A 26,266-nucleotide genomic window follows, 5' to 3' on the forward strand; every position below is an offset into this window, starting at 1 on the left:
TCGTCCCTTTGGTGTGACCTGTGAAATTTTCAGCCTGAAACATATCACCGGATAATTTCTTGCTCATTGAATGGCACTCAGGGTTCTTGTTCCCCTAAAAAAAAAAAACATTCAACCCATGTTGCTCATGTTAACAAAACAATACAGAATCAGTTCTGTTTGGTTCAATCCGTTCTGACATCCTGCAAAATGAAAATGTTAAGTTATGCACTGCGCAAGGTGTGGCATCTTTCTGCCAAAATAATGACCCAGGCCAGGATTACTAATCAAATTCATTCATAGCTATTGTTTTCACTGGGTACAGTCTGCCCTGTCATTTCACTCCTGTGCTGGTTTTAGACAAATTCTTCTAACCCTCTGGGTTTTCCTGAATGCAAATGGTCCTTCTGGTCCCCCCCCCCTGAAGAGTTGAAAAGCTCTTATCTGACCATTTGTTCGTGTGTGTGTGTGTGTGTGTGTGTGTGTGTGTGTGTGTCTGCATCTTCTGTAAAGAAAAACAAATGTTGAGGTTATTGTCACATAGTTTTCTTTTGTCTGCTGTGCTGCCGCATCTGCCCTGGCGTTTCCTGTCGAAACAATTCTTGTTATTGGCACACTTAAAAATACAAACAATGCACACAATTAAACCCAATGTCCTCCCAACATTTATCTTCCCACCTGTGCGATGGCTTTCAGCAAATGTGAACCCCTTAGTAAACCAGATCTGGCTGGTTAAGACAAATAAAGTTCTTCTAACCTCTCCTGGACTTTTCTGAATGCAAATGGTCCTTCTGATCCCCTGAAGAGTTGAAAGGCTCTTATCTGACCACCAGTGGGTTCCCCCTGGACTTTTACTGTCCTTACATACCGATGAGGTCAAAGCTAGATAACCTCTCAGCCTGCTGTGAAGACAGTGGGTTTAGCCCCCCCTGTGAGGCCGAAATGTCTTTGTTTGTGGCCTGAATACAAATTATCCATACTAAAAAGTTCAAAGACTCATCTGACCACTTGTTTTACTGTGCGTTCTCTTGTTCCCGCCACGAGCATATTCATCCTCCTCTTTATGCACGACACTCATCTCGTGCATAAATTTAACGTAATAAAATTCTCTTACTTTTATCAGACGTCCATAGTGACTTCCATTTCAAGGTACACATTTACATTCTTATCAGTTCTTGCTTTCCCTCGGAAATTGAACCCATGACCTTGGCGTTACAGGTGTCACACTCTAATGTTTTTTATTTATGGCCTCTTTACCAGTTTCAAGGCATGTCTGTTCATTATTCATTTGATTTTAGAAAAGTCAGCTGGATTGTTTTTGGTTCATTATCTGACTGATAACAGAAAGACAGACAAAGTATCAAGCAGTCTCTCAGCAGTCCACTCAAACAGTCTCTTTCTCTCTCACTATAAGCAAATCATCTTTTCAACAGCCTCCTAGGACTGTAACTAAAATAATCATAGTCATAGTCAATCCTTAATAGTTCACAAATGTCAAAATACAAATATTTGACTCAAATTAGAACCATTACAATAATCTAAAATACATTATGCTATGATCTTTTCTAAGGTTATCTTTAGTTTAAATACTCAATTCACCTAACCTTCGTTTTTTTTCAGAAATTTCTCTTGACTCATCACAAGCTGTTCTCATCTTTAGCCACCACCATGTCTAACGACCTTCAGAAGTTCAAAAATTTTCTTTGCCCATAAGGCAACCAACATCATGTTCCTTATATAAATTAATACGTCTTGTTACGGTCTCCACAACAAATAATGACAATCACCTCACGGTCTCAGTTGGCTCTTGAAAGCCTATTTCCATTAGCTCTTAAGCAATAATTTTCTTTTCTTCAGGGTGTTGTCTCCCTGGCATAGATGCAGACACGTCACAATGGAGGACAAGCCATACAATCAACGCGGTTTCTTGTGAGTGGTATAGGGGCTCACATTTTCTGGGGCAGACTGAACTTCTTACAGCTCATCTCGCCTCTCAATGATCTGCTGAAGCTGATCGCCACTCAGTCAATCAGCGCCACTCTCATATCCATCTCACATAAAAAAACACCTCCATCAGGAAATGCCCAGTGTTTTTGCGTGATCCTTCTGTCTTAGGTTGTCCTTTTGGCCTTAAGATCTTACCCGTCTTTGAAGTAATCACTCGTACACACTGGTAACCGCTTTTCCCCATTACAGAATCTGTGACCGTTTTCTTCAACATAATCTGTTGTTTTCTGGAGCTTAGGAAAAGGCGCATTCAAGAGTCATCAGAGCCATTCGGACTGCCTACTAGTGTTAAACATAGGGAGACGGATTAATAACAGCAGTATTTAATCACTTAAATTCATTATTATACTCAGTGAATTTAGATCACAATCGTACATTCAGTGTACTGTTACTTCTGTAGCCGGAGCCATCAGCCCTGTTTTATGGTGGGGGCTAAAATGAGACAGTCACTGGTCCCAAAATAAACAAGTTCAAAACAGTATTATTTTAAAGACTTCTTTAAAGTCTTTCAGTTTTACTTTTAAAACGTTTTAAGTACAAATTGCCCTTTTGAATGGCAATGATTTCCTTTAACATCTCTGTGTCTATGATTTTCAACTGAAACACTGTGCTTTACACAGGCTCAGACAACAGCTTTCAGCTGACACTGAATGAGAGAGAGACTCTTGAGGCATTCAGGACTGATACACTGCATTCTCATAAACTTTTAACTTCAGACTTTATCTACCATCTTAAGGCATCTTTTCCATAAATTACATGTATTGTAATTTAGACATTACAAATTTCCACTCAGAATGAGTCTCTGTTTCAGTCACAGCACATACCAAATCCAGATAAGCAAACCTGTTTTGGCCAATTCACAATCTTATCTTTTGAACCCAAAACATCGGCTGTTGGCTCTTTTCATAGTCAACAACAAGCTTTTGTTTAATCAAATGCCTTTTTTATACATTTTACATTTTGCAACTGTTAATCCTGTAACACTGCTTCTGCTTATTTTTTCTTAAAGAAATAATAATTATTCTAGTTCTTAATAACGTTTCAAATTTCATTTCAATTTTAGTTGTCAGATTTTCAATTACCATAATTTAATACCCGACTTCAATGTTTTCTCTAGGAGTTGATCAATCTGCTTCTATGGTTCATACTATCTTTTTAGACTGCTCTCTCTGCTTGTCATACATTTTATGATTATCACTATAAATCATTCGTTAGATTTGTCTCTCTATATCATCTAAAACCTTATCAAAGCGTTTCATTCAAAACACAATCATCCTTTTAGTGACCGGTACTTTTAAAATATTTTGCAACTCATTTAGCTCATCTGTAATTTTACGTCAACCGGTACTTTTTATAGTTCTTTTCCTTTCAAAAGGAATTCCTTACACTTAGTATCTTTCAATCTTCTTGACAACTTTCAAAAGTTTATCTATCAAATTTCTTTTCTCCCTCATTTACTTTTACAGTCATACAGTGGGCATTTTACAGTCACTGAATGACCTTCGCTGACCGCAATAAAACACTCTTTGTTATTCTACCTACAGTCTTATCCCTGTGGTCTTTCTAACATCTCCACCCTACTTTACACCCCTGAAGCAGAGTGTTCTTATTCATGAAATGCAAACAGAGCCCCTGATAAGTTCTCTGCATTTTCCCCCACTGTCCGCTGCAAATTCAATTACAATAGCCGAATCACAATCTTCATCATATTAACACTGATCTACTTTCTAACCCATATTAACACAGACTTTTCTTTAAATTTGTGTTAGTTTGGCACTTTCTTTGTTTGGAGCCAGTCAAAGTTGATCTTTCCAATCAGAATCAAACTTTTACAAAAACATAATCTGCAAATCTCTTTAAACTGAGAGCTTCAGAGCAGAGCTGCTTACAGCATTTGCTCTCTTTTGTATCAGGACTATTCAGTTACTCTTCATACAGTATAAAGAAATTTAGCATGTCATTAATTTCATTAACACTGGTTTGATAGCTTATTCAAATGGTTAGTATGCAGATTCAACTTAATATTATCATTATTCAGTTCCACTTATCTCTACTGTTTCACAGAAATCACAAGATTCCTCAAATCTTGTTCTCAGTCTCTAAATTACACAGACAGCTATCCTAGCCACTTGCACCTTCAACTCTTGTTATAAAAATATGGCAATCTACTCTTAAATAACCTTGTTTTCATAACATTAATACAATAAAGCACATCCACATCATTATTATTGGCAGAACATTAATTTTCATAAGCGACATGGAAAATCAAAATATTCTAAGCAGGTTTCACAAAGTTTCTGATTAACTTTTAGTCATACGTGTCTAGGGAAATTATCTCCAACCCATAATTTCCTTTATAAAACAGACAATGTCCTTGTCTTTCAATGACTTAATTTCAACAAAATATCTGACTTTGTACATTATTGATTTCCCAAATCTTCGGACATAGCTGTCTTTACATCTATCTAATTGTGTTATCATCACCAACACTGATTACAAATCACGTACATATTAACATCCAGAAGCTGGGTTGAACAAGCAAGCGCTGTTGCTGTACTCCCAGCATAGCTGGACCCTTTAGGTTCAAAAGACAATGGTTGTCAAAATAAACATCATTTCAATAATTATTTTATCTCTAAAATATAGAATTTTTTTTTCCGTTCTGCTTAATGAAACATTCCTTATCTTTATATCATGTTAATCCCTGTTAATCATACTCAATGCCTTATTTTTATCTAAAACTCACTTTTCATATCCTTTCAACTTAATTTGACTTAATCAGGCGTTCATAAATATGAATTTTATCTTCCCCTACATGCCAGTTCCTTCCGTATCTGTTCAATCCAACAATTCACTGTTTGTATTTTCCATCAGAAAAAACATTCTCTCTTCCCTACATGTCAGTTCCTTCTATCGACTCTGTTCTTTTTTTATCTGATTTTCCATCAGGAAAAACTTTCTCTTTTCCCTACATGCCAGTTCCTTCTCCTATCGACTCTGTTCTCTTTTATCTGCTTCTTTTCCATCCAACAATTCACTGTTTGTTCACATTTTTACACTCATGAACAAACTACAACAACTCTTTGACTAGTAACGGATAAATTGGCACTTCAGAAAAACCCTGTACTTTTGCCCAATCTCATACGCTCATCATTTACAACACTGCTCAAATCATCAGTCATAGCTTTGCTCAAAGTTTCATCAGACACACAAAAAGATTTGCAAGCAGTTTCTTCATTGCAGATAGCAGAAAGAAAATCAGTGTATGTGTTTGTGTGTGCGTCGTGTGTGCGTTTGTTAGTACAAATATTTTCACTTCCCCTTTGCTTAATAATCATCCATTTCCCAATTTCTTGCATGCATTTCTGGCCGTAATTTTTCCATTTTACAGAAAACCGGTGTGTAAAAATGGTCTACTTTACTGTTAGATGACTCCATTTTGGCTGAATCTCCCTTCTGGATTTCACAACTTCGACACGTGTCTTACAATATCTGTCAAACGTCTTCGACAGATCCGATCTTTTTTCGTCACCCAAAATCGGTCGGGTTTCTGTAATTACGTTCCACTCAAAATCTTCCCATAGGCCTAAGCACTTTCTAGCGCTCTATTAATTCTGATTTGATGTGGCTCTTCCGTCCACTTGTAAAAAAAATTTTCTCAGGTTACAGAGATTTTGAGTAAAACTAACTAATCAGCAATTGTGATTATCTGAATCACCTGTGATTATCTGAATCACCTGTGGCACTCCCGTCCACCAACGAGCTAAGTGTGGAAAAAACCGATCCGAAGCTACTTCAATTTCTTCCCCAAACAATTGTGATTATCTGAATCACCTCTCGCTCGTACCAAAGCAAAACTCAGCCAAAATGGTTCACGTTCACTCACAGTCATATCAGATTACACCACACAAAATAAAATAATTTTAACTGTCTCTTACCCGAGATGCTTTTACTGCCTCCGAGTTCTTTCTGAATCCAGTGGGTTCCTCCTGGCCCTGATAGCAGTTTTGGCTCTTCTCTCTCAATTCGGCGAGGTAAGACTAAAGCCTTTTGTGCTTTAGGGTGATCAGTCCGTCAATCCGCTTTCTCAGGGCCAGAAGAAACCTCATGGATCCCACGTTTCTGACACCAACTTGTTGAGGCAAAAACAAGTAACTAACAAAACAGCATCAGACATAAGAGACATCAGGATCAAATTGTTCTTAAAAGATATTTATTTCTTGCAAGAAATGTTCCCAGTCTGCCCGCAGACCAGCTGCAGACGGAGTGAGACCCAGAGCAGAGGTTGGCCCGCATTTTTATAGTGTTATCTCTTTCAAAGGCTATCTCTTACAGCCCCCACTAAACAAAAGACACAGAGGAACCCCTGTGGCTCCCCTAACCCCCTAATCTTCTCACCTCTGGGTCACACACACACACCCTGCAGTTGTACTAACATCATAAAAGAAACTCAGAATACAGACAAATGAATGTATGGCATTCATTTGTTAAATCATTGAAAATAAAATACAAAGAAAATATGAATTTTTCCACAACAGTGCATAATGTTAAGTTTAGAGTTCAGCTACTAAAATGCACTAAGAAAATCAGAATTTTGTCTTTACAGTATTCATAGTGTAGTTAAAATAACCACACTGTAATATTTTTGAAGTTATAAATAAAACAAAGCTCATTTGAGTACGTTTTCAGACAGATAGTCTTTCAACTTAAAAAAAAAATGTCATGTTTAATTCAATGTTACTTGCCATGTCTTTGTCATTTGGGAAAGTTAGCAATTTCTGAGTAAATATAGTTTCGAAGTAAATCCTACACCAATTTCAGTATCGGTTTCACAAGTACAAAAACAAACTGGCATTAACATGGATCTTGGATCTTGAGTTATCCGGATGCCAGGCCATTATTTAACACCAGTTCTCAGAGGAGAGATAGACCGTATGACCTGCGTATGAAAACACTGGCAGTAGATGCTAGGGTTGCAGTTGGAGTTCATTTTTAAAATGAAACATGAAACATGCTGGCTATATTGTCCACCAGGCCAAATCACACATGTGGCTTATTGACTGTCATGTCACTGCATCTTGCTCTTGCAGTTCCTGATCAATGGTAGTATCCATTTGTGTTTTATGTTGTATAGATTGTAAGAGGGGTCAGTAGAACACTGTTGCCTTTTAATAGTTTTCTGGTCAGAGTTCGTTGCTTTTATATGTTCAATGTTCAGTGTTTGTATCACGTTATAGCCGATTGTGTTTAGTACCATCGAGGACAATGGTTTTCAAAATTACTTTAAGAGCGACCCTTTTTTGTTCTTTTTAAATTGACGCAACCCATACAACCATTAACACGCAATCAAGTCAAACCATGCTGTGGTTTTGTTTGCGCTGCAGTTGGCCATGAGGTGGCTTCCGCTTTTGTTTTGGGGGAGGGGTTAGGATTAGGCAATCAGGTACTGACTTCAACAAAGGGGGTAATAATTTGGCAGGGGGTCGAAATTCGGCACAACACCGGTTCCCGCCGCCTCCCTCAGTGAGTCATGAACTTTGTTTTATTTATGTGTGTATATGTATGTATGTATGTATATGTATGTGAAATATTGAATATATTTATAACATCATTTATTACATGGCTTGGTTGAATTCTAATGTAGAATGCGGTCTGTTATTTCTTGATAACATACCGCTGCTAAGTATAACACACCGTTGCCATGAAAAACAGAGCGTTGCTATGGACGCATAATTCTAACCATAGAGACGGATCAGACTATTTTCTTTAGCGGAAGCAATACAATAGTTTTTAAATCAATAAACTTGTGTCAAATTATTGATTTATTTGGTAGGTAGCCATGTAATAAGCGGGATAATGTAGAGCAAGGCGGTTGTTATAGCGAATACAACCCCTTCAGGCTGATTCAAGACCCCGACCGTCGGGGTTGTATTCGCTATGCGTTTTCTCTAAACTATTTATTTTCAAAACTGACTGCATTTATCTGAATACTCGGCAAGACAGACGTTTTGATAATTTTGTATATATTTGACTTTTTAAGCCCAATAAGCCACAAAAAGACGACAACTTTGTACTTGAAAGCTGTTTGAGCTATCATTTGCAGTCACTTTATGTGAGCCCCACTTATATATTTCAGTGGTGCGCGTGCTTTGTGAGCGCGAAGCCTGCAAAAATGACTAAATTCAAACCAAACAAATTAAATGAGTGAGTGAGAGCGGGTGTGTGTCAATTCACCGTCGGAGAGAAGAGAGAGCAAGGACCCGCAGCTGGTATCGGTGTATCGGTGCTGCAGAAAAGGAGTATTGGAACCATTTCAGATATTTTTAGTATCGATAAATATCAAAATAGATATTTTTGACAACACTAGTACCAACACAATCTCATGGCAATTTGTAACCATTTTACGTTTTGGAAAATTGTACGAATTCATATGAATTGGCCACCAATCTCATTTGTACATGACTTGCACCCCAGTGATGGGTATATTTAGGAGTAGACCTTCATGCTTGCTTTTTTTTACAATTCACATTGTACAAATTCATATGAAATCACCACCTCGTAACAGTTGCTTTTTCCCGTGAGAGCAATCTGGATGTAGCAGTTTAGAATTTTTGGCTAATGCAATAAGATATGATGAGTGATGACCAATTACACATTTGTGACAGACAGACGGACGGACGGACAGACAGACAGAAAGACCAACTTATTTAGATGGACAGACAGACAGATAGTTAGACGGACAGACAGACCAACATATTTAGATGGACAGACAGACATATATTTAGACTGACAGACATACAGAGATATTTAGACAGACATTTAGATGAACAGATATACAGACAGATATTTATATAGACATTTAGACAGAGGTAATATGCATTGTGCATGCCGTGACCCTTTTCATAGATTCAGTGTTTTGAAGTTTACACGGAGTTGATAACGGTACGTTGTTTTCAAAAATGTGCACTTTGAAAACCTATTGCATTGAAATATTTCCGTTTTCAGTTGAAAACGGTGTCATATAAGCGGCTCCTAAGTTAATAAGTAATGATTTTTACAGCGGAAATGAATCAAATTAAAACTTAAACTGGCAATGACATTCTTCTAGATCTGCTGTACAGCCAAAACAATCTCCATTCCGTTCATTTCTATTATTAGTGTAAAGCAGCTTTGAATCTGTATTGTAAAAAGAGTGTCTGTCTGTCTTACTTTCAAGTCAAGTCACCTTGATTTTTATACAGACAGACATTTAGACCAACAGACGGACATTTAGACAGACAGAACGATAGATATTTAGACGACAGACAGACAGACGTTTAGAAGACAGACAGAGATTAACAGACAGACAGACCCTGGGCACTGTTGAGCATAAAACTAAATTTTCATCAACTGAACAGCCAGACTTAAACTCAATAGACAAACATTGACACTCCATTAATCAGAAGATCTGAGAGCATGATGACAAATGTGGCTGTCACTGTACATAAAATGGGGAAAGAAATCAGCACAGTATCATACAGAGAGAGCTGAAGCAGAGACAATATGCAAGATATCAGAATCCTACAAAGCCTACAAATAATCAATAGGCAATATTCCAAACATATTTATATATGCATTATCATTTTAAATTGGTTCATGTGCATCTTTTACCCTGACATGCCTGTAGCTTATTTTGCAACAAAGTGGAGATTTGTAATTATCGCAGTTCTCTTCCGCACACAACACTGAAGAAACCAGGGAAAACGGTGTTTTGACTTTATTCAGAGTTTCCCCTTCATGCAGAATTAATTAGCACTGAATATTTCAAAGACAAAAGACAAATCAGAAAACAAAGCCGAATATAGTTGTTTGTAAGGAATTTGTTTGGCAAACAATAAGACGCAAGTCTGACCAACTGCGGTACTCGCAAAGCTCTTTTAAGACACCACCATGAATCTCATATACACAAATCTTACAAGTCTTAATTTTTGACAACCTGTCAACTTCTATGCAGCATTAAAGGGAGTTTACCCAAAAATTAAATGGTTATCTTCTACTAATACTCACCCTCATGTCATTCCAAACCCATAAGTCATTTGTTAATCTTTGACTAAATCGATTGATGGATTACTATTTCAATGTCTTTTTGCACTTTTTAATGCATTGAAGTTTTGGCTACTTTCAGTTGATCAAATTATTCAAGTATATTTGTGTTCCAAAATTAACAGACATATACGTTCTTACCTTTTTAAAATACCCAGCGAGTTGACAACAAAGCGGTCATAAGTGGACAATGTGTATCAGACTGTGGAAGAATACTAGTGGTAAAAGCGCCTCAACAAATGTCTCACAACTGAATGGCAGGGGAAATTGTGTTCAAATAGCCAGCAAAAGCTTTGGACTTTAACACTGGAGAACTGAGATTTGGTCTGGTCCACGTCTGACCTTTATGCTTTCCTTCTGAAATAACCTTGTACTAGTTAAGTGATTTCATTGTTTGGCGGGTTAAGATTACTGCGGCTGTTGTGCGGTAATTATATTTGCCTGATATTCTTTGTGTACATTAGGATGTAATGACTTATGAGTGATTAAATCTGCAAATCAGTAATGCTGAAGTTCTTCACCCTTCTGCCTTTTCTAATTACCCCAACCTGATTGCAGATCCGCTGTTCTCTTTTTTTCTATTGAGAAAAACACCCACACAAAGAAGACTGCTTCATTGATTCAGAAAAGACCGGTTTTGTCTGCTGCGTGACAGTCACATTCAAAACTAAACCCGTATGGCCATTCAAAGGCGGAAAAGATTAAAGAGGAAATATTAAAGAGGAAACAAAAACAGTAAATTTTTTGGGATTGAAAAAAAACGAAAACATTTTGAATAGTTTTCATTCCCCACATATATAATTTCACACTACATTATATTATACTACACCATAAAAAGTGATCAGTTGACTTAACTTTTAAAAAGAAATGTGAGGAGACCCTTTGCCTTAAAATGATTAAGTAAATAAACTTCATGTGTAATTGAAAAAAAATAAGTTATGTCAACTTGACAATTCCACATACCTTATTTTTTCATTTAATTTATTTACTTAAGGCAGTTAATCAACTGATCACTTTTTACAGTGTACATAGCTAGTTTCAGGCTAGTTGACAAAACTGTCACCACCAATATGTTCCTAAGGTGTTGTTAACTATTTAGCCTAGTTGTCATGTTAAAGGTACTAGCCTATTATGTTAGAATTTTCATGTGGTAATAGCTTTTTTATTGCTAATGTGTGGCCAGATTGTAACGGAACTTTACAAAAATGACACTTTGTTTGTTTCCAGAAGTTTGTTTCCAGAAGAAAATAAAGAAATAGTGATTGTGAAAATAGTGGTGGTGGGTTATTTTTGTTGTAAAAAAAGTTATTAATTTATATAATAGCCGCTCTGGAGAAAACCGTGATGTCATCATCGAGCTCAGTTCAGTTCTCTTATAAAGGTGTCAATGCAGGCAGATCAATAATATTGTTGAATATTAAATTAAATGTCCCCAACAAAGCAAGCCGAAAAGCAACAAAGGCGAAAAAGACGACGCGTGTGTGTGTGTGTATATAAAAAATATGGCAACGATTAATCGCATCCAAAATAAAAGTTTGTGTTTACATAATATATGTGTTTTACATTTGATTACTTTCATTTATGTAGTATTTACCTGAATACAACTGATAGACCCACCTGAAAAACTTAAAGCCATGTTTATTTCATTTGTTCCTTTTATTCTATTGTATTTATTTTTAGTGCAGGGCGGTCACTCGTGACAGTAAAATAGGGCATTCTAAGTCAATCTACTGCAGTATTTCCTATCTCTGTCAGTCAGAATGTGGTTAACTACGGTGGCCGAGAAGGGTCACAACACAAACAAAAACCACAACAACTACATATTCAGAAAACACCTCCAAATTCAGAAAACGCATACCAACGCCACAACAACTACATATTCAGAAAACACCTCCAAATTCAGAAAACGCATACAAACGCCACAACAACTACATATTCAGAAAACAACTTCGTCGATTTCACATCACGTACGCTGCAAATATTCACAGCACGAGCAAATAGGGAAACGAACTGCAAACTGCAAAGACACAACGGAAATGTTTCCAGGGGGGCCATAATCAGTGACGGCGACAAGAGGTAAGTGTTTCCAGAGCCCGTCTACGGCCTTATTAGACATTCTCTGCTGTTTCTCTTTTATTATGACAGTCATGTCGATGTGCTCTGATACCGAAGTGGTTTGCAGCACAAAACGGACAGAACATTTCAATCTGAAAAATTAATAAATAAATGGTTCAGATATCAGGACAACAATGTAAAAACGCCGGTAATGCATCTATTTAGTGACCAGAAGCGAGCTAGCCAGCTAGTTTCCAGCTAACAACGTTGGCAGAACGTTTAACAATTATCTGCGTGGACTAATACGTTATGGGGACATGTTGAAAACACATAAAACCACTTTGGTATCAGAGCACATCGACAAGTCTGTAATAATAAAAGAGAAACACTTGCCTCTTGTAGCCGTCACTGATTATGGCCCCCCTGGAAACATTTCCGTTGTGTCTTTGCAGTTTGCAGTTCGTTTCCCTATTTGCTCGTGCTGTGAATATTTGCAGCGTACGTGATGTGAAATCGACGAAGTTGTTTTCTGAATATGTAGTTGTTGTGGCGTTTGTTTGTTTTGTGACCCTTCTCGGCCACCGTAGTTAACACCCAGTTATGCTTAAAAAAATAAAAAAGAATCCGGTATAATTTTGAAAAATACTGAGATACGGATTTTTGGTCATTCCGCCCAGCACTATTTATTTGTGCTATCATTTGCAATTTGTTCTTCTTTTATTACTGACTGTTTACTTGTCATTTTGGTAAACCGGGTAGTTCAGTGATTTCAATAAAGCCACCTGTGCTGTTTGTCAAGTCAAGTCAAGTCAAGTTTATTTGTATAGCGCTTTTCACAATACAGATTGTATCAAAGCAGCTTCACAGTATTAAATTAAAATAATACAACAAAGTTTGTTTCAAGAGGAATTTATTGATTGATAAAATTAAATTAAATATCCCCAAAATATCCCCAACTGAGCAAGCCAAAGGCAACAGAGGCAAGGAACCGAAAAACTTCATCAAGTGACCTAATGGTGTCCTAAAACTCCATCAGGTGACCTAATGGAGAAAAAAAAACCTTGGGAGAACCCAGGCTCAGTCGGGGGCCAGTTCTCCTCTGGCATTTATGAGCTAGAGGCCGGATTGTAGTTTGAACTGTTGTTTGTAAGCTATTACAACAAAATTACCCCAAATAAAATAAATAAAAAGTTAAATTATCTGTATGGTGGTATACATGGCAGTTTTCCCTGTGGTATTGAAAATGCTATTGAATATCTATATGTTTCAATGTATCGTATCGAAGTTGTAAATTCCAGTATTGTGACCACACTAGTTGGTACATCCCTGTTATAACAGCTTACAAAAATATGGTGTAGATGGTTGCCCTAGTCATTCTCTATCTCATAAAATACTAATGCTCATTTAGTTTTTTTAGGCCATTCATCCACACTGACTACAGTATGCTAATTATAGGGCTGATTCCCATGGAGCACCCTGGCCTGAGGTTAAATGTATTGCTATGGCACAGTAAGAACAGGCTAGATTCTGATCACCGTAAGTCTTTAGTTCCTGGGACACCATTGCTTGGGTATTAGACATGAGCTTTTACACAATGCATTACAAAGTTCGTTCGCCGCTTTAACCTTCAAGCCACCACCATCCGAAGTCCTCCGTAAGACAAACTTTCAGAGAACAATGGGTTGTAAGTATTCATCAGAACTTTTGCCTTCTTTGGAGTTTGCTTGCGGCTGATAAATCAATGCATTCATATGAACATGTCTCAACAATTTCAAGAGCTAAGCACATCTAAGAACCCAGAACTGAAATAAAAAAAGCTCCTGCTGTTATAAACACTGCATAAAAACTTCTAAGCGATCGAACAGAAAGTAATCATTGCATGTTAACAATGTTTTCTTTCTACTCTGAGGTTGTGTGCTATAGATTTATTAGAATGTGGTTGAAGTGCTGACGGTCTCATTCAAGTCCCATACTTTGAGGAATTATGATGAGCACTGTGTTTGAACTCAAAGCCGTGCTGTTTTGTGGCAGTGAGCCATAGTCTCTCTGGTCTTAATGAAAGAAGTGAGACTGTCAATCATTTCAGAGCTTTATGACATCTCCATCTGTTCCTTGAGATTATCTGTATTCTGTGTCTGTATTAATTAATAATATTAGTCAGATTTCTTGATTCTCTAAAGTCAAGCGCATAACATTTGGCATGATATTAAAATTTCAGTTGTCAGTTTCACTTTTTGTTTAGTCTTTTTGTATTTTCTTGGAAATGTTATTTAAATTTGGTCAATATTTTGTCATATTTATAGATTTTACTGAGCTGCATATAATATTAGTTGACAAATGAAATTTGTCTAGTGTTGAAAACTGTAACAGAAAATGTTTAAAAAATGTATGAACATTAAAAATGCATCAAACATTATGAAAGATTTATCAATATAAATAAAATACAGCATATTTGAAAACAAGAGTTCCTGAAAAAATATATAATTTTAATGAGTATACTGAAGTACTGTTTAGAACTCTGGTGTGAATTCTTCATGCTTTACCTATTGTTACTATTTTTATTTTTTATTTTTTTTATGTAGTGTAGAGCTTTTTCCACTATACAGTGTTGGGGTAATGCATTACAAGTAACGTGGGTTATGTAATCAGATTACTTTTTTCAAGTAGCTTGTAAAGTAACATATTACTTTTAAATTTGCTACAAAATATCTGAGTTACTTTTTCCAAGTCATGAAATATACTTCGTTTTTTTCACATTATTGACTGGCAGCTCTCCTGTGCGCTGTTTGAACATGATGGTTATTGTAGTTCTAGATTAAATGTGAGCAGGCATTTCCTCATCTCACTTGCACAAAAAACAGATTTAGTTTTCCTCAAAATTAAGAAAAAAGTGAAACACAAACTCAGAATATTATGCATTATTTATATTATGCATTATAAACCTGCAATATTTAAATGCTAACTTACACACATGTTTGTTGTGTGCGTGTAGAGAGAGAGAGAGAGAGAGAGAGAGAGAGAGAGAGAGAGAAAGAGAGAGAAACTAATAACTACACTAACAAAAAATGTATAAACAATCAGAGATAGCCCTGATTATATTACTATAATATTCAGAATGTGAGTGGAAAGTGGGTCAAGAAGAGCAATTATTTTAAACCTATTTAAATATTTACTTAACATTATACATTCATGTCTTTCTCTGTCTTGTGCAATACTTGTTTACAAAGATTTAAGAGTACCGTGAAAATACTAGTATCAGTATTTGTATTATTTATTATTTTACCAAAGTACTGGTACTTTTGCCATCCCTGCTAATTTGACTTAGGTCTGTGCAGCTCATATTTTCTTATTTCCGTGGCTGGTGGAGCGTAAAGCCGTCGAGCCGTCCATTAAAGTGACTGAGGGATGGATGGCTCGCACACGGCCCTGTGTGTCGTTCCACTGCTCTCTGTGGTGCTGTCAGGTGTCAGGGGCAGCCGCTGCAGACTCTGGCCCAGGGGAGGAGACACAAGTGTAATTTTAGATGACAGGCAAACGCTGAAGCTCTGGGTTAGACCTCCAAGCTCCCAAGAGGGTACATTTATCTGCGGTGGTGCTTTGGACCTCAATGAAATTGAGTGAACTTCAATTAGAAGTACACAACGCAAGTGTAATTGAGTCTAACAGAAAGCTTGTAAACCCCTGAGCTGGGTGTGAGCTGGTCACCGTGGAGGCATGTTCAGGTAATTGCTAATTCTGCAGTGAAGGAAATACTATGCGCAGATGGCTTCTCTGCAGACATAGCAAGTTGGTTATCAAAGACACGACACCATACACTGTTTTTAGTGGGAGTAAAGCGTGTGTTTATGACTGCAGCTGGCCGGAAGACCAAAACATAAATTCAAGATATCAGTTTTATGATAGATCTTTGTTTAACTTGTTTGAATACCTCTCTTTATCTTTTGCTTTCAAGATGGAAGATGAAATGTATAACTTCATTGATCTAGTTTGGTATGGGTTAATAATAAACATATTTATCAGTGTTCTTCTCCCAACACACAAAAAGAAAGTTATTTAAATCTTTAGCTTTAGTGCGCTAGTAGGAAATATCAGCTTGCATTTCCAAATACTCCTTTTGCCCTTTAATTGTATGAATTACATGCATCTTGGATATGGTGCCACATTTATGGATTTCTTCTGTCTCAGGTTATTCTGTCTCGTCATGTAATCCCCGGTGGACTCGATGGTGAGATCAGATATCTGTGTGAACCATTCAGTCTGTCGTTGCACCCCTTGATTATTGCAATGATTAACAAAAGGAGTGTTTGGATGTTGCAAACTGATTTCTTGTCAATTCTTCACAAAGCAAAAGCTATAAGTTAGCCTACTTTTTACTTTGGGGTGAAGATCGTTTGGTAACACTTTATTTACAGTGTCCTTGTTACATATGTTACATGTACTTACTGTGGTAATAATGGTGCATAATTACATGCAACTAAACCAAACCCCATTCCTAATCATAAGTCTAATGTTGTTAATTATTATTGCTTAGTACTTAAGCTTATAACTACACTGTAACAAGGACACCTTATAATAAATTGTAATTGTAAGTCTCCAGTCTTTTATGTAAGTCTTCTCTGTGAGAATCTAAAAAGAGAACTGACACACGTCAGCAGAGCTTTTTAGCAAATATTTTGTAAATATACATTCTCCTCATTCACTGAACAGTTTGTAACATGAGCCGTACATAAAAACATTCGCATTTGTAAGACCTAAAATGTATATAAACATGCACATCATGGCACTACGCATGAGCGCAAGGTATTTTCGAATCAGAGTGAGAAAATAGTCAAAAAATAGAGTGAGAAAATAGAAAATGGTAATGTTAATTGTTGATAGGATATCCGGTCTACACCACCACTTTGAGCTCAGTCGGTTAGATTGAGGTGTTCACATGAAGGCTTTTCAGTCCGATCGAGCCATCGTCTGCTTATTTTGGTGCATGTACATGTGCGTAACAATAGCTACGTTTACGTAATGTAATTACATAAGTAATGTGCAGCAGTTTTCACATTAGTCACACAACTACAGTTCAAAATTGTACTTCTACATTATTACAAAACTGATTGAGACATCTCTACCTCCACAATCTTTGCATGTTACACGGTCTAGGAGCAATCGGAGCAGCCAGTTAGCTACAAAAGGTGTGGTTAAGGTGGTCAGACATTTCTGTTTGTCAGTGTCATGCATGCCTCAAACCCATATGCCTTCCTGTTTGCTTGTATGCACTTGCAGAGAGGCTTTTTTTTTCACATATGCACCGTGACAACACATCAGTCAATTTCATGAAGTGTTATATTGCAATCCTGTTTGATTGATGTTGGTTATTAGTAATAAAATGGGTTTTATTTATTGTGCCTGTGCCAATCAGGCTTGATATCATTGATGGATTTTTCCAGATATTATAAACCTCCCTGATTGCAATAGGCAGGAGTGTTAGATATTTCACCGAATTATCTGGGTGAACTTGTCGGGATGACAGTCTGTACTGTGCGAAGTCCTTTGTGTTGAGAGGTGTTCATCCTGCTGTTAGCTGAGGTTGTCTTTGTGATGCAGAGCTCTGCATATTTTGTCAGGTATGCTGGGAAGTTCTTTTCTTTAGCTCTGTGTTTTTGACAAACGTATCATTTAGCTCTTATCACACTGCCTCTGGAAATACCCATTTGATCTATCTGTCACAGTTAAACCATAACTGAGATAACACGTCACTGTCTGGGTTAAGGTTTTTCCTTTGGGTCTGCGTACATTTTGTTTGATTTAGAGTATTTAGTTGAAATCCCGATCTGACAAATTAGCATTTATTAAGGTTTTTATTTATTTTATAAAATGTAAAATAAATTTTACCCCCCACACACACACACACCCAGAACAAGCATAATTTATACCAAGAAGCTGCAAATAGAAAGTAATTAAATGGCATACCAAAGCATGTTTTCGACTTACCGTTGCATTAAATGCCCTTTAAAATATTCACCAATTCCGATTAACTTCATTTTGCCACTTCATACAACATTTATTGTTATTGCTGTAAAGCTATAGCCTAATTAATTATGAAAATGTGTCTGCAGCTGTCTTTGAATTGCAGTCTGAAGCAGTATACAATACCCTGAAAATATGTATTTACACAGACTTAACCCAGCACAGTGTATGAAGCGCTTGAGCATTGATTTGATTTTTGTTTTCCTGACAGAAAACAAGACAGTTTATTGTTATTTCATCTTACTCTTGAAAGATGTGTCAGTACCCACCCAGTTTATTTGGATCAACTTGCTCCTCAGAATCACAACATGTAAATATTAATAATTATTGATATATATTTTCTACCAAGTGTTCAAAATATGTAGTTTTGTGTTTTATGTTGTGCAGCTAACCGGCTAAATCACATTATTACTGTCTTACTGAAATACTTCTGCTAATCAGTTGTGGGCCACTATTACCTAAAACTGTCTATTAATGAAGATTGTCTGTTGTTCTTACTACTTTGTGTAAAGATAAAGAATGGAGCAATATTTGTTTTACAAACTTAAATGTTACATTAGTCATTCACGTTAGAGCTCGGCTAACTTATGCGCTGTTATTGATTATAGTTCCCGCATAAGCACCGCAATAAATGAGAAATATGCACATCAGTTTGTTGATGGACATACACTTGTAAATGCTGATGGTGAGGAACATCTCATAATGTACCTCAAGTGTATCACTGAGAAACGCTCTACTCAAGTCGTCCTTGCGATGGAGTTTCGGGTTGAATAACTAGTTCTTCCAATGTTTCATCATCGGACTCTATCAGACGAAGAGGCTTTGACTGTTTGCAGTCTATGCTGATGGAAGTGTTTGACTAGTCTCTTGTGGAAAGTGTCATCATCTTTACCACTGTTTGTGGTCAGCAGAATGAATGAGACCCAAATACACTTTAACAGAGTCATCAGGAATTTTGGCTCAGTTATCAGTCACTGCCTTGGCACGTTGGAGGCGATGGTGAGCGTTCTACTTTCAGCAAATCTGTACTCCATCATGTAGCATGAATGCCATCCCTTACTTGGCACAGCTCAGACAAAAGGGCACATTCAGCAACAGACTGATTGCACTATGATGCATGAAAAGAGACAGGAAATTCTTTGTTCCATGGGCTGTCGAGTTGTACAATGCATTCCCTATCTGAATAATACGTGAACAATCTGTCTGATTTGCACAATTTTATCCTCTCATATCATTTTCAGTGCTTTCACCACAATATAAAATGTTCTGCTGATATCCCTAGTACTTTTTTGTTGTTGTTGCTGCTTGCTTGGTCTTGTAAATCATGTGTTGCATTTCATTTTACTTCTGCTGTTTCCATGCTGTAAAACCAGTTTGTCATTGTGGTCATAGTTTGATCTTATCTTGAAGAAATCAAGGATACGCAACCGTCACAGAAAATCGTGAAAATATACTACCTGCTCATTTGTTGCAAATGGCCGATTTATTTGATCGAAATACAGTAAAAGCACCAATATCGGAATAAAGAAAGTCATTCAAGTTTGGAATGGCATGAGGGTGAGTGAATAATAATAATTTTTTTCCTTTAAGCTACACCAGGTGGCGGCTATAAAAAAGACCCCAATCTGCCCTGCATGTGGATTCATGGGAGGGTATAGATTGAAGTGTATGAGTGTATATTTAAATGGATTCCGTGGTAGTGGACTGTTGCATTTGTGGGTGGCTATTTGTTTGTTATTGCCAATAGTCATGTATGTGAGAATTGGCTTCTGTTCACCAGAACAGTTGGGAGACTGTCTGTCTCCTCCCGGTTGAATACCAGACGTCATCCTGTGCCCAGGTACACAGCGGCTTTCTGGACCGCCACTCTCAGGGTCAGAGTTCATTCATGTTTCCTGTGGAACAGATGGAGCCTGGTATGGGTAAAGGAGTGTGAGCCTTTAGTCTTCACCTCAACAAGGTTTTCTCTCTGAGTGTTTGTTGTCTATCAGTTATTAACTGATATTAAAATTAGTGACAATACAGATAAGCTAATGATTATTTTAAAGGGGACCTATTATGCAAAATTCACTTTTGCATGGTTTTTGGACATAAATGTGTGTTGGCAGTGTGTGTACACAACCACCCTATAGTGATACAAATCCACTCACTCCTTTTTTATTAAATCCCCATAAATCATAAGCAGTGTCTCCCAACGACCTGTTTCAGCCATGGGGCTGGTGTGATGTCACAACAGCCACAGGCCCCGCCCACGAGTGTTGACAGACACTGCCGTTTTAACATAGAACCGCCCTGATCGAGTTCACAGCGAGTTCACATCAGCCATTTCTGCGCTGACGAGAATGTCTTCCAAGCGTTGAAGGTGTTGTATTAATTAATTGACATAGCTCTCTCTCTATTTACTCCCGAAATCTGAGCCAGCCGCTGAAGACGAGGTGGATTCATTTTGTATTAGAAGAAAATGCTCCCTCAACTCTACCGAATTTTGTTTATGTGCTTACGCACTTCTTATACTGTGTTTACTCAGCTCTTACGGTGATTTTCTGGAGTAAAACTGACGCTTCATCTTTTGTGTGATGTACAATAAACTTTATTAAACTCATCAGTATATTTTTGGCCATCATTCGGATGGGGTCCTACAGCAGGCTTGTATTAATAGTGGATGTACAAGCAATGACAAATAGGTTATAACCGTAAATAAACTAAACTATACCTGTTCCATCTCCATACAGAATATATTATCTGACTCTGAAGGCATTATTGAAATGAACACCGTTACTGTGAGTTTCTGTTTTGATATTATCATCTTTCCGTGAGATGAGATTGTTCTGACACTGAGCGCGAGCTCGTGAGGCTCCGCCCCCTGTGCCGTGCAGCAGCAGCTTATTTGCATTTAAAGGGGACACACTAACACGGTGTGTTTTTCTCAGGCCCAAAAAGTGACGATTTAAACATGCTGTAAATTTTTTTTATCTGTTGGGTATTTTGAGCTTAAACTTCACATACACACTCTGGGGACATCAGAGACTTATTTTACGTCTTGTGAAAAAGGGCATAATAGGTCCCCTTTAATGTTATGGCTGATAACCAATAAAAGGCATAAATTAATGCAATCAGAACTATATATGGTGCCTCCCTAAAGTCAACTGAGTACTAGAGGAAGAGGTTTATTTGCACTTTTGACCTTTAAGCATCTTGCATCATGAACTACACAATAACTAATTTTAATTTAGTGAGTCAAATTACAATTAGTTCAAATATTAAATGCATACTGAGACTCCTGCATTCTATTTCATTTAGTTGTGGAAATAAGAAATGTACAGCTAAATTGTAAAAACAAGCATGTACAAAAGAAACTTTTATAGCAGCTTTTTAAAAAAAAAATTTATGAGATTCCAAAGAGTCTCAAGAGGGAGACATTTTTCTTTTTCTCTGCTGTGACATGATCTAAAGCTGTTTGCTTTCTTTCCTCTGAGATAGTTGCTGTGCTTGTGCGTAAGAGCCCTTATGGAGGACTTGTTTTAAAACCAGGCATGGAGCTTGCCGTGTGTGTGTGTGTGTGTGTGTGTGTGTGTGTGTGTGTGTGTGTGTGTGTGTGTGTGTGTGTGTGTGTGTGTGTGTGTGTGTGTGTGTGTGTGTGTGTGTGTGTGTGTGTGTGTGTGTGTGTGTGTGAGAGAGAGACTGACAGCCTGCTAGATGGTTGGAATGAGGGCCGAAATGGTCGCCTGCAGGGTGAGTGCGATACCTCGTGTTGAGCGCCAACTTGGCATATACCACAGATACTAGTTCCAAAACCTAGTGGATTGCCTACTGCCTAGATAGGTAGCCACCTTCAAAGGCAACATCCTAGCTGAAATAGAACCTCATAAGTGACTCATTTGGAACATTCGTCATAGACATATTATAATAGCTCCTCACACAAGCTGCAGGCGATGTGAGAGGAACAACGCAATACTGTAATATGAAAACACATACATTGAACCCATTCTACCTTAAATGTGTTTGTGCTAAGTTGACACTGTAAAAAAAAAAAAAAAAAACACCTTTCCGGTATTGAGTGAAATTATTTATAATCAACATTCGCATTGTCCACCTTTTTGGGACTATTATTTTTTTGCACCTATTTTTTACTATTTTGTCTAAATATCTAGTTTAGTCATGAATCTCTAGAGGGAGCGGACTGATAGGTCCTTTTACATGCAATCTGCAAGCAATCACGACACAAGCTAGCCAATGAGATTGCTTGTTCAATATTTCAATAGTCTGGTTCAGTGTTTTCTGTAGGCTGGTCTTGCAGCACACTTTCAAATTTACTCTGAAACCCTTTACCTCCCCAGCTCCACCTGCCTAGATTTGCTACGGTATTCATGCATGTCTATATGCAGCAGCATATCTCACATGCTCACAGCAGTGTGTCTGTGCATCTATTTGCAGTAGCAAGTCCATACTTGCTCTGCAGCAGCAGCAGATGTAGTTCACCAAGACCAAATACATTGTTGCCACATTCGATAACATGCTAAAACTATTCAGGGAGTTGTCGTGATTGAAATAAATGTAAAAACTAAAATCTTTTTTTTTTTATCTTACAAGTAAATTTAGGCATCACAACATTTACAAATGTACAGAATGAAAAAAATATATTAATTGAGATTTGCTGAAGATTACTTTTTAACAATGTTATTACATTATTAGTGTTTTTAAATATGTTTATATGCGTCCCTATATTTTTATACTGAAATAAAATGGGAGACAGCAGAATTAAAGGGATAGTTTACCCAAAAATGAAAATGGTCATCAATTGCTTATCCTCATGCTGTTCCAAACCTAAGATTTGGGAACGGCGTGATAAGATAAGATTTTCGCTCATCTTCGAAACCCAAATAAATATATTTTGGTAACACTTAACAATAAGGTTAATTAGTTAACATTAGTTAATGTATTAACTAACATGAACTATGAGCAATACATTTGTTACAGTATTAATTTTATTTGTTAATGTTAGTTAATACAAATACAGCTGTTCATTGTTTGATCATGTTCATTCACAGTGCATTAACTAATGTTAACAAATGCAATCTTTGATTTTAATGTATTAGTAAATGTTGAAATTAATATTAACTAAGATTAATAAATGCTGTAGAAGTACTGTTCATTCTTAGTTCATTTTAACTAAGGTAGTTAACTAATGAACCTTATTATAAAGTGTTTTACAAATATGGTAAACTGATATTGCTTGACGCATGAGAACAAACGTCATTGGTTCTTGTGGAAGCTGACATGCAAGAACAAACCTTGAGGTGTAATGGACTTTCAATTGAGGGACAGAAATTCTCTAATTTGTTTTTGAAGATGAACAAAAGGCTTATGGGTTTGGAATATGAAATAAAAACAATTTTTATTTACTTTCAAGTTACCTTGTTTTTGGAATAGTCTTCACCTCATGATTGTGCTTACGATGCCTTTAGGTTTTGGAACAGATTAAGTATGTTCAGATGTCAGGATTCTAGTTTTATTGCTAACCTTTAGGTCACAGTGCTGTTTATGGGGATTATAGCAGCACTTCCTGTTCAGACTTCTGTTCAAGTTGTAGATCAGAAGCAGAGAACCAAGCCAGACTTATTTAAATGTTATGATTTAGTCCTCATCTAAAATAGTGCTGAAACCAGAGATCTCTCACTCTCAGACAGAAAGAGGAGGACTGAGAGGGAGTAATGGGAGCGGATCGCTTCACAGCTGTCCATGTGCAGTGGTAAAGCCCCTTTGACTCGACTTCATAGGGGTCCTGTCCTGCCCTCTTTTCCCAGGGCCTGTGATGAGAAAAGGGAATCTGTTGGGAGGCATTAATGGCAACGCAACTTAAACGTTCCACTCCAGGGCACTAACACACCTGCAAGACGCAAATCGAAGACCATTAACGGTGGTGAGTGGCGCTTTTTGTTATCAAGTTGTTTTTTTTTCCTTCTCTTTTTATGGTATTAAATTACGCATGGACTTGAATCATGCCTCATTCGAGGATTCTTGAGTGACACCGGGTGCAATTATGAGTCTGCTCTCATGTTCCACAGAGCCTCGGGAAAGAGGGAGCGTGTGGTGATTGTACTCCTCCTCGTCCTTTTATATGTGCTTACTCAAATAAAAGAAAGAGATGAACTCTTACCTTGGTGTATTTGACCCCAAAATCACAGTTCAGTCATCAATTTACTCAGTCATGCATGTTGAAAGTCATCCAGATGACTTTCTTCAGTGGAACACAAAAGGAAACGTTTTGAAGAGTGTTCACGCTGATCTTTTCCGTATAATGAAAGCAAATTGTGACCTGGTGCTGTGAACCTTAAAGAAAAACAGGAGCGTAAAAGCGGTCCATATTAAGTATTTTCAAACCTTGTAATATTTCTGAACTGAGGGTGTTTATTCAGTGTTAATCTTGCTTGAGAGAAGTGGTTCCTAGTCACTTTATGAAAAAGAGGTACTCCTTTTTTTATTTTTTTGCTGCATACTGGTTTTGAGAAACATAAGTGGGTGTAAATGTGACCATTTTCATTTGTGACCGAACTATTTCTTTAATTTAGGCATTCATTTCTAAATCGATTTTCTTTTCACTGACAATCTCTACAGCCTCAATTTCTTCTCCCTCTTTTGCCTTTTTCAGCTGAGGTATTAATCGCTCAAGTGTTTGGTTCATTTTGACTCTGATTTGAAGGCGTCCGTGGTTCAACTGCCATAAACTGCTGAAAGATCAATACGGTGTATGAATTACAACTCTCTAATGAAAGTGTTGCTCTCTCAGTGCCGTCAAGCCAAGACTGCATTGATGTACTGCATGCTCAGGTCGTTGCTTTGCTCGTAACAGTGGCTAGGGCTGTCATTATTATCAAATTTTCATGAATAAGCGTCAATCAAAAATTCATTTTATTTGTTTTCTCGCAAAAATATTTGTGAACAGAATATTGAAAATTCTAAAATGACACAAGGTCATGTTTTAGATATTTAAATATGTTTAGATATTTTTTTTTTACACTTTCCATTCACTACTTAACTTATTATTATTATTATTATTATTATTATTATTATTATTATTATTATTATTATTATTGCATTGCAAGGCTGTGTGGTTGATATACAGCTCTGGAAAAAATTAAGAGACCACTGCACAATTATCAGTTTTACTATTTAAATAGGTATGTGTTTGGGTAAAATTAACATTTTTGTTTTATTCTATAAACTTTTCTCACAAATTCCAAATAAAAATTGTGTCATTTAGAGCATTTATTTGCAGAAAACGACAACTGGTCAAAATAACAAAAAAGATGCAGTGTTGTCAGACCTCGAATAATGGAAAGAAATTAAGTTCATATTCGTTTTTAAACAACACAATACAAATGTTTTAACTTGGGAAGAGTTCAGAAATCAATATTTGGTGGAATAACCCTGATTTTCAATCACAGCTTTCATGCGTCTTGGCATGCTCTCCCCTAGAGCTGCACAATATATCGAAAAATTATCGTTATCGCGATAATAGTATATGCGATATCCGTATCGCAGAGAGGTGCGATAAACTGCATTTATTTTATGTGCCAAGCATTTGTGTGATGCATAGGTTGTTTATCCAAATTCGACTAATCAAATGTGACCCTGGATCACAAAACCAGTCTTATGTAGTACGGGTATATTTGTGGCAATAGCCAACAAAACATTGTATGGGTCAAAATTACAGATTTGTCTTTTATGCCAAAAATCATTAGGATATTAAGTAAAGATCATGTTCCATGAAGATATTTAGTAAATTTCCCACCTTAAATATATAAAAAAATTATTTTGGTGAATGGATGCAGCACTATCGCCAATAGAAATGGACAACTTTAAAGGCGATTGCCTAAAGAGAACTGTACGTCTGAAATATGGCAATATTTTGGCTTCAATAGAGATGACGTGTCATAAATGCAGCCAGGTACTGTGAAAGGGGCCGTTCACAGCCGCGCCGCTATCTCCTTCTTTCCACAAGCGCTTGCGTCTGTCGTTGCTATGCAACCATGACCTGCGTGAGCTTGCGGAATTCTGAAAAGTTGAGATTTTCTCATCTCGTCGCGGCATAGGTGGGCCTGGAATGTGCTTCCATTTTGCGCGC

General features: G+C 37.1%; 1 protein-coding gene across 2 annotated transcripts in view; it reads left to right on the forward strand.

Moving 5' to 3' along the window:
• Positions 1-26,266, forward strand: part of st6gal2a (ST6 beta-galactosamide alpha-2,6-sialyltranferase 2a) — a 79,327-nt gene that overhangs the window by 3,738 nt on the left and 49,323 nt on the right. Inside the window, exon 1 of one of the 2 annotated variants that reach the window (XM_082175828.1) lies at positions 22,166-24,061. The exons of the other annotated variant lie outside the window; for it this stretch is intronic. The gene's annotated coding sequence lies outside the window, so the exon portion shown is untranslated. Of the gene's footprint in view, positions 1-22,165; positions 24,062-26,266 lie in introns of those variants that run through there. 2 annotated transcript variants of the gene reach the window in all.

The sequence above is a fragment of the Leuciscus leuciscus genome, assembly GCF_965113295.1.
Source record: "Leuciscus leuciscus genome assembly, chromosome: 7".
NCBI classification, from domain to species: Eukaryota; Metazoa; Chordata; class Actinopteri; order Cypriniformes; family Leuciscidae; genus Leuciscus; species Leuciscus leuciscus.